General features: G+C 43.2%; 1 protein-coding gene across 2 annotated transcripts in view; it reads right to left on the bottom strand.

Moving 5' to 3' along the window:
• Window positions 1–14,995, bottom strand: part of znf704 (zinc finger protein 704) — a 38,978-nt gene that overhangs the window by 6,651 nt on the left and 17,332 nt on the right. The gene's annotated exons all lie outside the window — the stretch shown is intronic.

Below are 14,995 nucleotides of genomic sequence, written 5' to 3'. Positions count from 1 at the left end.
ACACACACACACACACACACACACACACACACACACACACACACACAGCAAATATCTGCAGTTGGACATGAGCTGAGTGTGCAGCTCAAGAACACAGTTAGTGTGTGTCTTCATCTTTTAACTTCAGACAAAAAAATAAATCAGGCCCTCTGGTCTCAAACTAACTCAGCTTTGCATTCTGCAATATAAGCTTCTAATTAAATTTAAGTTGTATATTTTTATGTCCTTTGTGGGCGACTGATGCAATCGTTAGAAAAATCAACAGCCGACAGCTGAAACGCTGCTGTACAAAATCAGAAAAGATAAATGTAAAGCTGAACGAGGCTGATGTGGGTCTTGTATTCAATCCCTAAAGACTATTATCAACACAAGCTCAGTGCTGTACAGTGCACACACTAGCCAATCCATATAACAGACTAACCGCACACAACACACGTCTCTGTCTCTTCTAGTTGGTGCGTGGCGAATGCACCAATTAGAAGAGACATATTGAAGGCAGATGTCTTAATCCGCTCGCATGTATTCCTCAGACAGAGGCGATCCCTGTGATCAATAGCTGTATTACCGACAGTAAACCTATGGTACGTGCTCACTATTAACATAACAAGCAGCGTGTGTGTGTGTTTTGTTCCTGAGCATGCCAGACTTTGATTGTGCGTGGAAGCCCAATGATGAAAGTCAATTCTATTGCAATGATGAAATCCCCTGCTGCCTTAAAAAAAAGAATCCTGGCATCAGCCATCAACGAGTTCTCACAGCCGCCGAGATCAAATGGTTACACCGCATCTTAATTGGTATAAATCCAGCAACAAGTAAAGTGAAATGCAACACATCTTTTACTCTCGTCATACCTGTCAAACAACAAATAAATGCCCACTTGAAAGTGAGGAGATAAAGGATTGTACAAGTTATTAAAATAAATCAGTGAGGTGATGCAATATTTATTCTCCTCTGTCTGTACTTAAAAAACATCTGCAGCACTGGTCACGTCCTCTCTTATCTGATCACGGCTCTATTAATTAAGAGGCAACTAAAAAGAAGTCACGGCCGAAATGTCAATTCGACCCTTAAAGTCGAGAACATCAACACTCGGAGGAAGTGTGTTAGTCAAGACTCCACCTCTTCAGGTTCGCTGTGACTGGATGCGGTGTAAAAAAATTTGTTTGACAAATGAGTCAAGGAGAAGATGCAAACAGATGTGTTCCCGCTCTGCTTGGTTGAAATTATACAAAGACTCGTTCGCTGGTTACGGAAGTGATTCAACTACAATCTTCACGTTCATGAACGGCAGCAAAACAGAGAGGGAGCAAGGAATACAGGAGCACTTGGATTCCCTGGTATTGAGCTTAAATATAATTAAATCAAAAACAAATAACAGGAAAGCAACCACAAAGACAAGGACCACATGATCTGTCACACGGGGGCTTTGGCTGTGATTACTACACTCACTGCATCGGTCTTGTAAGGCAGACATAAACAGAGGCTCCTCAGTCATGCTGTAGTGTCATTTCTGCTGTGACATCCCACACGTAAAGCATGACAGGGAACTAGGAGACATGTGATGACTTTCACCGGGGCGACAATTCACACCCTAACAGGACACGACCCCGAAGCAAATACTGTACAACCAAAGGCGCCAGTGGAGAGGCTTAACAGCAACATCAGTGTTAAACGTGTTGAGTGGCTCCGTCCAAGCCCAGGCGTGACTCCCGGCGTTTATTTTTAGAACGGCTTTAAAGGCACAGATGCTCCCCCGTCCAAGTTGACCGAGCTTAAGCAAATCTAGAGAAAAAGGAAGTCACCAAAATCCACATGTGCCAAACTAACACAGATGTGTTTAAGATGACTTGGACGACTCAAAGCTGGAAGACGTTATTCCACAATGTAACGGAGTGACTCGAGGAGGTTTAAGTGAGACTTTTCTATTAAGGGGAACACAGGCTGTAGAGCGTAAAGCACAAGAGAGCAGAGCAGTCTTTACTGTTTAAATGGAGGTTTGTACCTTGGCACAAGTTGACACTTCTCTTACATTTTATGACTTTTTTTTCTCCCCCAAGTCACCATGTTTAGAGCAAATGTGAATAGTTTTGAGGTGTAATGAGTAGCTGACAGGGCTGCATGCCATTCCAAGAGCTGATAACTGCCAAGATAAACCAGTGGAGGAAGTCTGCGTGCTGATAATGAGACATTCATTACAAATCGGTTTATCTGCGGTGAAGCAACCAAGTAAAAGTTGATCAACAGTGTTTTCACTGGCCAGAGCACCGTTGAAGCCTGATCTTTGTGTCCCTTTGTTTCTGTGCTGCTCCACAAACCTGAGAGGTTGCTGTTGGCCGTGTGTTCCTCCAGATGCACTCAGTGAGGCCTTATTGTTGGCTGCTGGTGCCTGCTGAGGGCTGAAGGCATGTGTTAGCAACTACAAGTTAAAGAAGCTAACTGAGCAACAGGGACTTTCCAACGTTTCCTTTTCAAACAGCAACGGGCTTTGTTTACATAAAACTGAACCAGAGCACAATGTTGTGTACAATGTTGATAAAAGTGTTTTGGATCAAAATTATTGCTCGGGACAATTCAGTAGTCGCTGGGTATTGACGGAGACACGTCCCTACCGAATTCTACGCCCTTGCATTAATGTGAAAGCTATTAAAAGTGTATTAATATTAACTTCACAGGGTTTCCGTGTGAGAGGAGAGCGTTCGCTAACAAAGAGCCTCAGCCCTCATTAGCTAATGTCTAATTTATTACCCTTTCCACTGTTGAATATGATGTCATTACAGCCTCCATATAAATCAAGAAACAAAGCTGTGTACACAAACACCCCCCCCCACGTCACCGTAAAACCACTTCCTGGTCACCTTGGGAGGCCGTCATGTGACCGTAGATATTATCTCTGTGGCAACAGTGTCAGACAATGATCACTGGGTGCTTTGTCTATCTTGAAATAAGAAATCTCAGAAAAACACATTAGCATGAGGAATAACTAAGGTGTAATGTATGAGTGGCTGGGAAAGGGAATTTCCCCAAATCACATTTGCCATTAGTGGTCTTGTCAAACTTAGTTTTGGTCCAAGTGCTTATTATGGCTCTAATTAACACACACACACACACACACACACACACACACACACACACACACACACACACGTGTGTGTTAGGGAGACACATGATAAAGGGCATGATACATGTGACACAGAAGACGTATTGGGACGGTTAATGGACGGGTAAGTGAATTCTGATAAATGAGTTTGGTATGTTGCTGTGTGTGTGTGATGTTAAATATTCTTACTTCACTAACTTGCAATAAAACATCCTCCGATATCTGACCCCACGAGGCCTCCTAAGTGGAACATTATCATATTCATTAACAGAAAACTAGAGAGAAAGCGAGGAGCCGGCTTACTAATGCACATCACACGTCATAGATCCACGTCGTTTCTTCCTGCTGCTGGCTATTCATAACCAGGAAATTAGTTTATCTTTAAATACCAAACAAACATAGATGCTGTTTAAATGACCTGAAAAAAAAAGGCCAGTGACGCTTGATATATCCTGTTCAGGTAGCATCACCTGAATGACACCTGCCATTAACAGGGAATGCCATTTGACGGACAACACTTTCGCTATGGCGGCACATACAGTGTGTATTTCATAAAGGTACCAGAGTAATTATAATGCTGTTCTCTTCCCTTCTTAAACATGACGTAGCTCCATATTTAAATGCTCTTATTGGCATTAATAGGTTACTAATTGCAAATGCTAAGACAATAGTGTTTGGGATTTTTGTTTGAAAAACACAATAAAAGGATTAATCGAAAAACAAAATAGTTGCATATACATTTCTTTCCATTGACTTTACCTGATGGTATCTGCCTTTAAGACAATCCACTCAAGTAGAAAATAGACTCTACTTCCTGTATGTATTTTCACTGCATTCACATTATAGAGTAGATATGGATATATAAGTGCGTTTCAGGGCACTATGTGGATGAGCAGACTTCTATTCTCGTCTCTCATTTTGTATCTTAAAATGTTAATGCCAGATGTAAACAGGGTTCAAGAAGATTTCTTTATTAAAAAAACTATTGAACTTGTTATTTTATTGAATGGCCTTGAATTAGATTTAGATTTGAAACTAGATCACACTGCAAGAGCTACTAGGTATATCCTTTATTGAGAAAATCATGAACACATGTTGAACACAGAAATGACAAACTACAGGAGGTCAAATTAGATTCATAGATGAGTTAGGATTCATCCCTGCGAGGGAATGGAGACACAAGTAAAACAACAGCTCCCTCTTCAGGGGTTCTGATGAGATTAGTGGGAGATATGGCTGTTTGCCAAACTGCCAAAAAGCTGTGTATGCATGTGTGTGTGTGTGGGATTAGTGTGTGTGGTGTGCGCATGGTGTGTGGGAGGGGCGGGTGCTGAAACTTGTACTTCCCTGGACAGATGTGCAAACTCCTTTTTCTAGGTACCACAAGAGAATTCAACTAAACAAAGGGCCCGCATAGCAACAAGAAAGACGCAGGATGGCAGTGTGTGTGTGTGTGTGTGTGTGTGTGTGTGCGTGAGGCAAAGTCTTCACCATTGTGGGGTACAGGCAGTGTACAGTTTCACACTAAACACTGGGCAGGGAGTGAGACAATAACAGGGGTTCAAGTTACTGTGTCCATGTTAGTTTGACAGCTAGATGTGATCCAATGAAACGTGGGGGTGTCTTGTTTTTCGCCATCATTCTGAAATTCCGTTTGACGTTCAGGACGGACAACGTGCAAGAGGGTGCAAATATTGTTGACTCGACGTCTGTAACGAGGAGAAAGCTTCTACCCAGAGTAAACTAAATAATCACAGGTCACATTCTTCACAAGTTGAGATGCAACACAGTTGATGTTTCCCATGTAGCCACACAACAAACTCCTACTCCAAACTAATTCAGACTAAACGGGCCACGGTCAATCTTTATGCGTTACAGGAATTCTCCCGAAAAACAGAGGCCATGCAGCGCTGCCCAGCACACCCCCCTCTCACTCCTACACTCCTCTGTCTGTACCGCGGCCTCTCGCTCCTCTTCCTCCCTTCACCCCTGCAGGACTTTAAACTCTCACACCCACCCTCCCTCCCACACTTTGAGCGGCTTTGAGTTTTGTTGCTGCCGAATCACACTGTGAGAGAAGTAAGTGAGAAAGAAAGACAGAAACAGGGAGTGTTGTGTGTGTGTGTGTGTGTGTTTGGGCTAGCCTGTCTCTTTGATGGTGAGCAGTGCAGGAAGGTCTACTCATTGATTACAGCCACTGGACTATGACCTCCTCAATAAGCTCCTATAAATCAGAAAGCGTCTCCTATGCCATGTGCTTATCGGATCTCTTCCTGTCCCTCCCTCACAAAACCACAAAAGGAATCTGCATAGGACACGGGGCTAACATGCATGAAGGGCACAGCTTTTGATTGGCAGACGTGTATGAAGGAACACACAGGAATTTTTTCTTTGACATGCTTGTGTGCATCATCCGGGCTCTAGAGATGTTACAGATAACAGACCTCGGTTGGAAAACACACATCCTATAAATAGTGTTTCTATGAAACCTGAGAAATATGTAAGAGGGCATGTTATAGTATTGTGTTGTCTGAGAGGTGTGTGTGTGTGGGTGGGGGTGTGTGAAGTCTAGGCATTCACCCATGACACACATGAGGGTGTGTGTGTGAGGTTTGCACAGGTGCTGCTGACAGCTGCAGGCTGGTGTTCGCCTAATTGTAAAGAACATGGGTAATAAGAAGGATCCCTTTTTATGGACGTAACGGGAGTTACAAAACTATATATACACATATACATATACATATATACACATATACACTTATATATATATATTAGTGCTGGGTAAGTTAACGTGTTATTATCAGGAGGAAGTTCGTCCATCCCCCCCCCCCCGGGTCACACGCCCAGGGTGGGGCACCCCCTCACACTCACACACACACACACACACACACACACACACACACACACACACACACACACACACACACACACACACACACACACACAAAATCCTCTTCCTAGCCATAACAACATATGCACTGGCCTGGCAGCCTGCTCCTTGAAATAGGAGCCACGGACATCTTTCCCTTCACACAGATTCCGCTTCAGCTCTTCAGAGTCAAAGTGCCAAATCTCCATCTGATTCACTGTAACTGGAGCTTTACAATGAACTGCTCCTCCACGGCTGAAAAACATCGAGATACCCGCTTTCAAAGAGATGGTTTTAAATTACAACACTTAATCCAACCAGAAACCAAACCTGCTTGTCTATCTATCTGACAATAATTGAATAACTTTATTGTTTCTAAATGTTGAGAAACATGATGATAATAAAAAGCCTGGTCTGAGTTGTCGGACATAACTGGAACAAGATATGTTTTATATTATATATTTAGGATGAAACCTCCCTCTAATCTTATAACAAAGACCTCATACTGACTCAGACTGGGAATTTAAGTAACTACAGAAACTAAAACTGATATTTGATTCAATTAAAAAATACCATGACTTCAATTTAGTGTTTTTTTCTGTTATATTTAGTCATGAATGCATTAGATTACTAGATGATCTCTCATTGATCTTCACTGAAAGGTTGTCTGATGTTTGACACGTACATCTATCACACCGATAGTCGTGATAGGTTGCTACAGACATGATAAAGCAGCTGATTAAAGAAAACAGGTCATCTTGTGTTCGTAAGATATTCACGTGAACAGACAGCAGAGTTTGAAATACAAATAAGATGAAAAATGGACTTCTATTGTTTTGCATTGAAGATATAAAATGTTGGCAAATGCACAGGTCTAACATTGTGTCACTTAGAAGTTAGCAAAATGTCACACAACTACACAAACGAGATGGGACGCGCTGACTTCTTGGTGACTACTAAAAAAAAAAAGACAGCAGAGACTCAGGAGACTCCTGCGAGGCTTCACTGTCTTTTCTGTAGTGGGGGGGGGGAATTAAGACATCATTAGGAGTGGTTGCCGATTTTAAAAGACATGAAATATCAAACAGGTTAAGAGTCTAAAGTTTAAATTGTCATTTTTTTTTTGTCCGTGATCAATCTTTTTTTCCCCGAGCAACCCACCTGTGCAACCCACACCACCACCATCTTTTAAAAGCCAAGAAAATCCGGTGCACAATCTACTATAATGACCTGTACAGTGGATGGCTTATGGAATATATATATATATAAAAAAAAAAAAAAAAAAAAAATGTTTTATATATATATATATATATATATATATATATATATACACTATACAGTATATCAAATTGTATGAGGTAGGTCATGAATAGAATAGGGCAGATGATGAAGTCATTAAGACTCAACAACAATAGTATTGCCGAGAGCCACACTGTGTCTAATCATCAGCATTAGCTAGAAGCTAATTAGCTGATTACGCATTAGCAAGTTTTTTGCCTCTCTCTCTCACACTCACACACACACACACACACAGAAACATTTTTACACATGACTAAGCGACAGTACGTGCAGATGGAAACAGACACACGGTGTCCGCTAGTTCCCCCCCTTTTTTTTTTTTAAACACTCACAGACAGACACACACTTCTGAGGGAACGCCCTCTGGTGAGAGCAGAAGAGGGCGTGGCATACATTAGCTTGGGCATGGAGCCAAAGACCCTCTGTGTTTACTTCTTCATGTGCCTGCAGACAGACAGCTACAGCTATACAGTCGATACACTGAATAATCCTCAGGTCATCAGAGCGGGGTTTTATCTGCACATCTATCCATGTTTTGGTTAGCCTTTGTCCTTTTTCTGCCTCTAATGCACTAAGAGAGATTACACTTTAAAGGGATAAAAGACTCAATGGGGACCTGCTCTGACACACACACACACACACACACACACACACACACACACACACAATTTTCTCAATGTAGAGTTCATAACAGTTATACAGTGAGTGTTTTTCAGACTCTCTTCCTCACTCTAGTAAAGCTCTCCAGTATCACCCTCCCTCCTCTGTGTTGCACTTTAGCCTAGTTTTCATCTACACACACACCACGCCGCTGGGAGACTGGGAGCGCAGACACATGACAGAAACAGGGGACAACACTGCACACACACACGCGCACGCGCAGACACACGCGCACACACACACACACAGTTGGAAATTAGCACATACATGTAAATAGAGACACATGGACAGGTGAGAAGCAAATACTTCCACTTAGATTCAACAGTTGGCTACCCAAGGCTCATTTTGGACAGCTTAAAATGTTTGTTATCGTCATCTGGACCATAAAGCTGCACTGAAACACTCACAGTCACTTATCGCCTAGTCATTAGGGCTAAAGTGCTATTTATTTAAACACATTACAATGTGTATTCATTAGGGGCTAACTTTGACCAAAGAAATCCTCAATTGACTCACACTGTTGTCGACTAGTTGATTTAATTCGACAGATCTGTAAAACTGAGTTTCCCTTCAAAGAGTCGCACAAAAGCACCACTTTAAGTCTTGTGTTTATAGAGGCGTGCTCATAAGTTTGTTGGAAATAAATCATTCAGGATGAAAAAAAGCACAAAAAGGTTAGTCAACTAATCGTCCTATAAGATTCATGTATGCTGTGGATCACCAAACCTTTTGAAGGGAAGCTACACAAGCAACTTCTCCATCACTTTATTTATTTCTCTGTGGAAGATCTTCAGGGCGGTGTGTGAATGTGTTTATACAGGAGAGGCGGCGCGGGGCAGAGAACCAGGTCTTGTTCAGAGAGTGAATATGTACATGTCAGGTTGATGTATACGAGTCCTCGTTTCTTCCAACTTACCATCCATGAAGACAGTTAACCCCTTGAGCGACAGCGATGGAGGAAATAGGATCGTCCCGCCCTCTCCACTGTACTTTACCTTTTAATATGCCTTTTGATTGACTGACACACACACACACACACACACACACACACACACACACACACACACACACACACACACACGGTGGTTATGCCCTAGAGTGATGCTATAGGTTGGAGGACCCACTTATGCACTAGTCTCTGGGCCAGAAACACACACAGTATGTGTGTACAGTATGTACACACACACACACACCACTAACAGGGTTACCCTTCATTCAATAGTAATAGCAGGTGAGGTGAGTGAACAAATTCAATTACACATTCATTCACCTCAGTCTCAAACTATTAAGTGTCATTTTTGGGGTAGTCCAGTGTCCCCACAGAACTGCACCGTATGTACAGTATGTAATCCTGATTGTGTGCGACTGCTGCATTATATTTTAACACGGCCTGTAGTTAAGATGCCTCGTTGTTTTTCCACTGTTATGTTTTGATTTATTCTGCTGTGTTTACCTCTTGTGTCTAGATGTACTGAAGTAATCCCCTGTGACTGTGCTATTGTTGCATCTCAGCGTGCTTTCCTCAGAGCCCAATCTGCCTTTACATCAAATAAGCACCTTGACAAACGAGTTTAAAGATACTGAGAAACCCAAATAACAAATACAATGTTGTCTCCTCTTTTAAGGCTACAGTGCATCCCACAAACGTACGTCAGCAGCTTCAAAAGGCAGTGATTTGGATCCGTTACTTGAACTTGTGCTCTCTGTCCCTGTGAAGCAACTCAAAAGCAACCGTATGAGGTGTCCTGACGGCCGGGGGTTTAAGATGCTGATGTTCATTTTTTCTCTTGTAAATCCTGCATAATAAAAAACTCCGCAAAAATGAAAAACAACCACATTGACAACATCGAAACAACACAAACTTGGATGTCAACAATGTAACAAAAAATGAAATGATACAACCAGAACCCTGAGGTACTGCTCCAGGAAGAGATGCTCTCATATCTATAGAGATACCATAACAATGGGAGTAATAGGTGTAATGATGGAGACACATTTAAAATGAATGCAAAGCGTGATGATGACGCAGATGGAAGAAGGAATAGGGTAGGAGGTGGGAGCAGAGATAAGCCATCTCCACACACACACACACACACACACACACACACACACACACACACAGAGTGATGGGCTTTCCCTGAATTGATGTTGCTGTATGCCCTAATGAGCAGAGGGAATACACAGGATCTCACTGCACCAAGCTGCTCGTTTAGCCCTGTGTGTGTGTGTGTGTGTGTGTGTGTGTGTGTGTGTGTGTGTGTGTCACTCTTTTCCGTTTCTGCTTGCAAGTACCTGCGTGTATGGATGCCTGAACGCATGCAAGCAAATGTGGCTGTCTGTGTGAGTGTCAGAGAGCGAGTCAGTATGAGCAGTGAGGGGCTCGCCCGCTGATGCGAACAAAGGCAGCAGCTATGAGAGTCATGACGACCTTTATAGTGGCTGGCTGGTAAACACCCCCCCATCCTTTTCTCCTCCTTTACTTTCCTCTTCCTCCTATAACCCTCCATTCTTTCACCTCCATCTCTCTCTCTCTCACGTCAGATCAACGCTGTTCGTCCACATGATGTGGTGCTGGAGTAAACAAAAGGAAGCGGCTGCAGGAATGAAGTATCTGAGCTCCGTGTCAGGAATGGAGTAAATGAAGAGCCTGAGAGTGTGTAGCTGGGAGAGCAAACATCAGAGGATATCTTTCTCTCTGCCTCTCTGTCTCCATTATGCCCTTTTTCTTTTACTTGCAGGGAGCGCTATAGCGTGATTTATTCGTGTTGTGGCAGGCGTACCCGGACGGGTGTCATCGTTCTGACTCGGAATGTGTGGAACTCACTTCCTGAATTACGAGTCAGGTGAACATGGTTCAAAAGGAGCTCCGAAAATCAACCAACATCTGGAGTATTAAACGTTGCATGTTTAATATTTAACAAAAATGAAATATCCGGGAGACATTAGCAATGAATATTTATAATAGATATATATATAGTGTCGTAACAGGAGACCCCGTATAGCAAATGGCATCTATGGAAATCAACATAACTGCTACCATAAACAATAACAGAGGGTCGCCTCTGAAATACACAAACAAGTGACACATGCTGCGCATGCATTTTGTACCATAAACATTTGATGAACTAATAATATATAACATGGTGTGTTAGCAGAGCAGCAGCTTCAGTCCTCCACCAGCATCTACACAGGATGCGCTGAGGCCCTGTAGAGTGCTGGTTACGCATTTTTTCGCAGCACTCAAGAGTCCGATACAGAATAACTACAGTTATATGCATGAAAGAAAATATATACCTGAAGCTTAAAAATGTGCTTCGGGTTGCGGTTACTGATGTAAAACTCAAATGAAATGCAACCTTTGTGCAGCCTGTGTGGACAGATGTATTAATCAAAAATAAAAGTGTATCTGTTCCGTCAGATGCATGCGAGACGGGCGACTGAAAACCACCGCTAAGAAGACCATCGCGATATCATTACCACATTCACGTGTAATACTTGTAGTAATAAAACACCTTTTCAGGACAATTTCCAAGCATTTTCTAGACATACACAGGAATTGTTTGCTGGTTTGTGTCATCAAATAATCTAAGAACAGATTGATAGAGGACAGTGATCTTCTAAATGTCACCTGGGCCACCTGAGCTGGCGCGATCATCTCTAATCAAAAAGGTCAGCTTCGGCCATCCCCCCCCCCCCCCCCTCTTCCTTCAAGGATAGGGGGAAGCTGCTCCTCCAGCTACCTTACACCTCATCAGCGCGCGTGTGTGTGTTCATTAGTGTTTACTGGCGAGTGCCGTAGTGATAATGGGGGTCGTAAGAGCTGCACGAGTTAGCCCCGAGTGCTCTATTCTCTCCACCTGCCCTCTGGACACACACACACAACCTGCCAATAAGTGCCATAAACCACATGCAAGCACCGCTGAGCTTGATTATAAACACCGTGGCTTTAACCATAGCGGACGTGAACGGACACACACACACACACACTTCCATGCACACCTCCAGCCCCTCAGCTCTCAGGAGAGTAATATACACAGTGGAGGAAGGGGCCTGAAGGTGCTCATAAAAAGCCCCAGAGATTGAGCCGATAGAGGGCATTATAAAAGGCCTATCAGTTGGTCCAATCGCCTCACACAGCCTCAAGGCAGGACAAAGCATATGCCCGCCACTTCAACATTTACCTAGAGGCCTTTTACTTGCACCCCTCCCCCTTTACTCTTATCACTCCTCGTTTCCTCCCCATTTGATCCACTATTTGTGGGATTGTTGACCCCCACTCGGCCAGGACAAGTCAACTGAGATGTGGGTTTTACAGCAATGCCCTTCTTCGCACTCAAGAGCCGGACATATTCACGCCTACAGTACAACCACAGTTGTTAAAGGTTGTACTGTTACCGACATGCTCCATTGGGACCTTAATAGTTTTTGGTAAAGGACAGAGAATCACTCATTAGTAGTCAGGTAATCAATACAAGTCACAAGCGTGTGTTTAAATGACCTTTATGTTGAGTCTTTCTTGGATGATGGAAATTGTTTTGGAGAGGAAAAAACAGAAGGGGGAGTGACAAGAGGGAGAGAGAGGGGAGGATGTGTTTTGGGGGAAGGTCTCCATCAGGAGAGTATAATCTCTGATTAATTTACTGCTGCGTAGTATGAGGGTGTGACACCGAGCATGAAGAGCAAAAAAATAAAAAAATGAAAACACCATGAGAGAGGATAGAGGGAGGTAGAAAGACAGAGAGAGAGGGAGCCCGCCCCTTCCTTCTCCCCTCTCAACCATGTCAACAAGTCCCCACAAAGACTCCTCCGCTCTATTTTCCAACATAGAGCTCTGCTGATGCATCCATACAAGACAAATACTCAAAGGCTTCCTAATGGGAACTATGTAGAAGCAATAAGTTATGCAGTCACATGTCTAAGCTTTTGTTCATGTACATTCTGGCATCGTTTTTTAGGACTCTGACAACATATTGCATCCGATGAGACTGTGTCCCTATGTCCCTACCAGCCTGACAGTGAAGGCTGTCTGTATGCAGCCTGGCAAGAGGTACTCCACATAATGTGACACTTGGGGACAAAGAGGCGCAGAGCCCTCGCTGCCGTTCACAGGGTTAGTTGCTGTAAATGCAGGGTAACAGTCAAAGGGAACTGAAGCCGCTTTCACACATGCACAGCATCCCTGACATTATCTAGGACCCCGGAGGAGCTGAATGTGAGAACGCAAATATCTGAATCAGTTGGACCGGACATTAAACAGACTTTACCCTGTCGGCTCCCCAGTGCAAAGTCTGTGTAGTGTCCGATTGAGCTCATGTGTGAATAGAGCCGGTACGATAACGTCTCCATCATCCGGCTGGTGCGAAACCTGGAGAAATACAAACGTCCCAGGGTGAAGAGGAATGGTCATTTACTTAAAGTTGCCAAGGAAAATGGAGAGATTTGATGAGATGAGATTTGGGAACTTACGTTAGTAAGGGCCGATGCCGGAATTGTCACAAAAAAATTCAAGGAACGTCAAGAGACTTGCTTGTTTGTGACCAAATTAAGAACCGGCAACGTGTCTGCGGTGTAATCTGCATCATGTTCTGGTGGACAAGGACTTAGTTAGACATCTAGAGGGTACTCTGTGTTAGTTTCGATTGGATAGAATCATTTGAAATACAAGGACCCATCACTCTGTGTAGTAACGTCTTCCACCAATTTCAACCTACACAAGGTTAATGAGCCTCCAATTACAAGCGTTAACTGAAATAACAACACAACAGATAGCTGCTCAAAGTAAAACCCCTGAACAACGTAAATTTGAGTGCACTCCCATCACCAGTGTATGTGTCAGTACATAGCGCACGGCTTCAGTGCCAATGCTGCGAGCAACCGTGGGCGTGGCCACCGATTAATGTTCAGTTTCAGCCAACCAAATTCCCAACGGTCACCTAAGATTTGGGTCAATGCCGCACACTTTGTATGTATTCAAACAGTAACAAACACGGGCTGTAAATAATATGAAACTCAACTGAGTTGAGGATGATTTGAGTTTTTGTTTATCTGTGTGAGATATCATAATAATTTGTAAATGTGTGATTGCACACCCAACATTAATCATTAACCTTTCCTGTGGGGGTTAACTGATTGGCATATTTGCATACATAATTGGAAATGTGCATGTGTGGGCGTCTTTTGTGGGCATAGAACCTGTATGTATGTTAAGTAAACTGTGTTAATTTCAGAGTATATTATTAATCACAACTGTTTTTGTGCATAACTAAATTTCCCTTGTGAAAGCAGCCAACTGAAAGCAATGAAGACAGTAGTGGAATCAGTGGAGTGTGCAGGCAGATTACACATTTTGAGAATACTTTAGTGCCAAAAATCCCACCCAGTTGTTTGTCAGAGAAAGCTCAGATAAACAACTTGGAACTCACCTCACTGACTTCGTATGCTAGTGTAAGTCAGCCACTCTGCCTATACTCCAGCCCCAGCACACCTCTGTCAGTCAGAGGAAAAACAAACACACACACACACACACACACACACACACACACACACACACACACACACAAAGCAGGCAGCTGAGAGAGGAGACAAAGGAAGAGAGGGAGGGCTGGAGTGTGGGAGAGACGCAGCTTATAGGGGAACGAAGGGGGGAAATGAGCGGGAAAGCAGAGATGGAGAAAACAAGATAGAATACAGTGAGTCAGGGGAGGTGGAAGCAAGAGGGAGAGAAAACAGACAGAAAGGGAGGACAAAAGTGGAAAGCAACATTATAAAGCTGCATCAGCCATCTGGGCAAAGGGGGCCGATGAGAGGGAGATGGAAAGAATAAAAGAGAAAGGAAAGGAAGTGGACAGTGAGGGGGAGAAGTGCACTATAAGTGTCATAAAGAGAGACAAAAGGCAGAGGAAAGAAAGGGAGAGAGAGGAAGAGGAGGAGGGTTTCTGTTTATTCTTTGGAATAGTGAAACTCAGAGAGACGTGATCTCTAACCACAGAAAAACTCATTTAACAATACATAACATTGGCCTCCAAAAATCTGACTTTCCCCAGCACAACAAAAAGTTACACAGCTTTCCA

Source organism: Anarrhichthys ocellatus, unplaced genomic scaffold (genome assembly GCF_004355925.1).
Source record: "Anarrhichthys ocellatus isolate YVR2014 unplaced genomic scaffold, GSC_Weel_1.0 scaffold14, whole genome shotgun sequence".
Taxonomy (NCBI): Eukaryota; Metazoa; Chordata; class Actinopteri; order Perciformes; family Anarhichadidae; genus Anarrhichthys; species Anarrhichthys ocellatus.
This window is presented reverse-complemented; position numbering and strand designations above follow the sequence as displayed.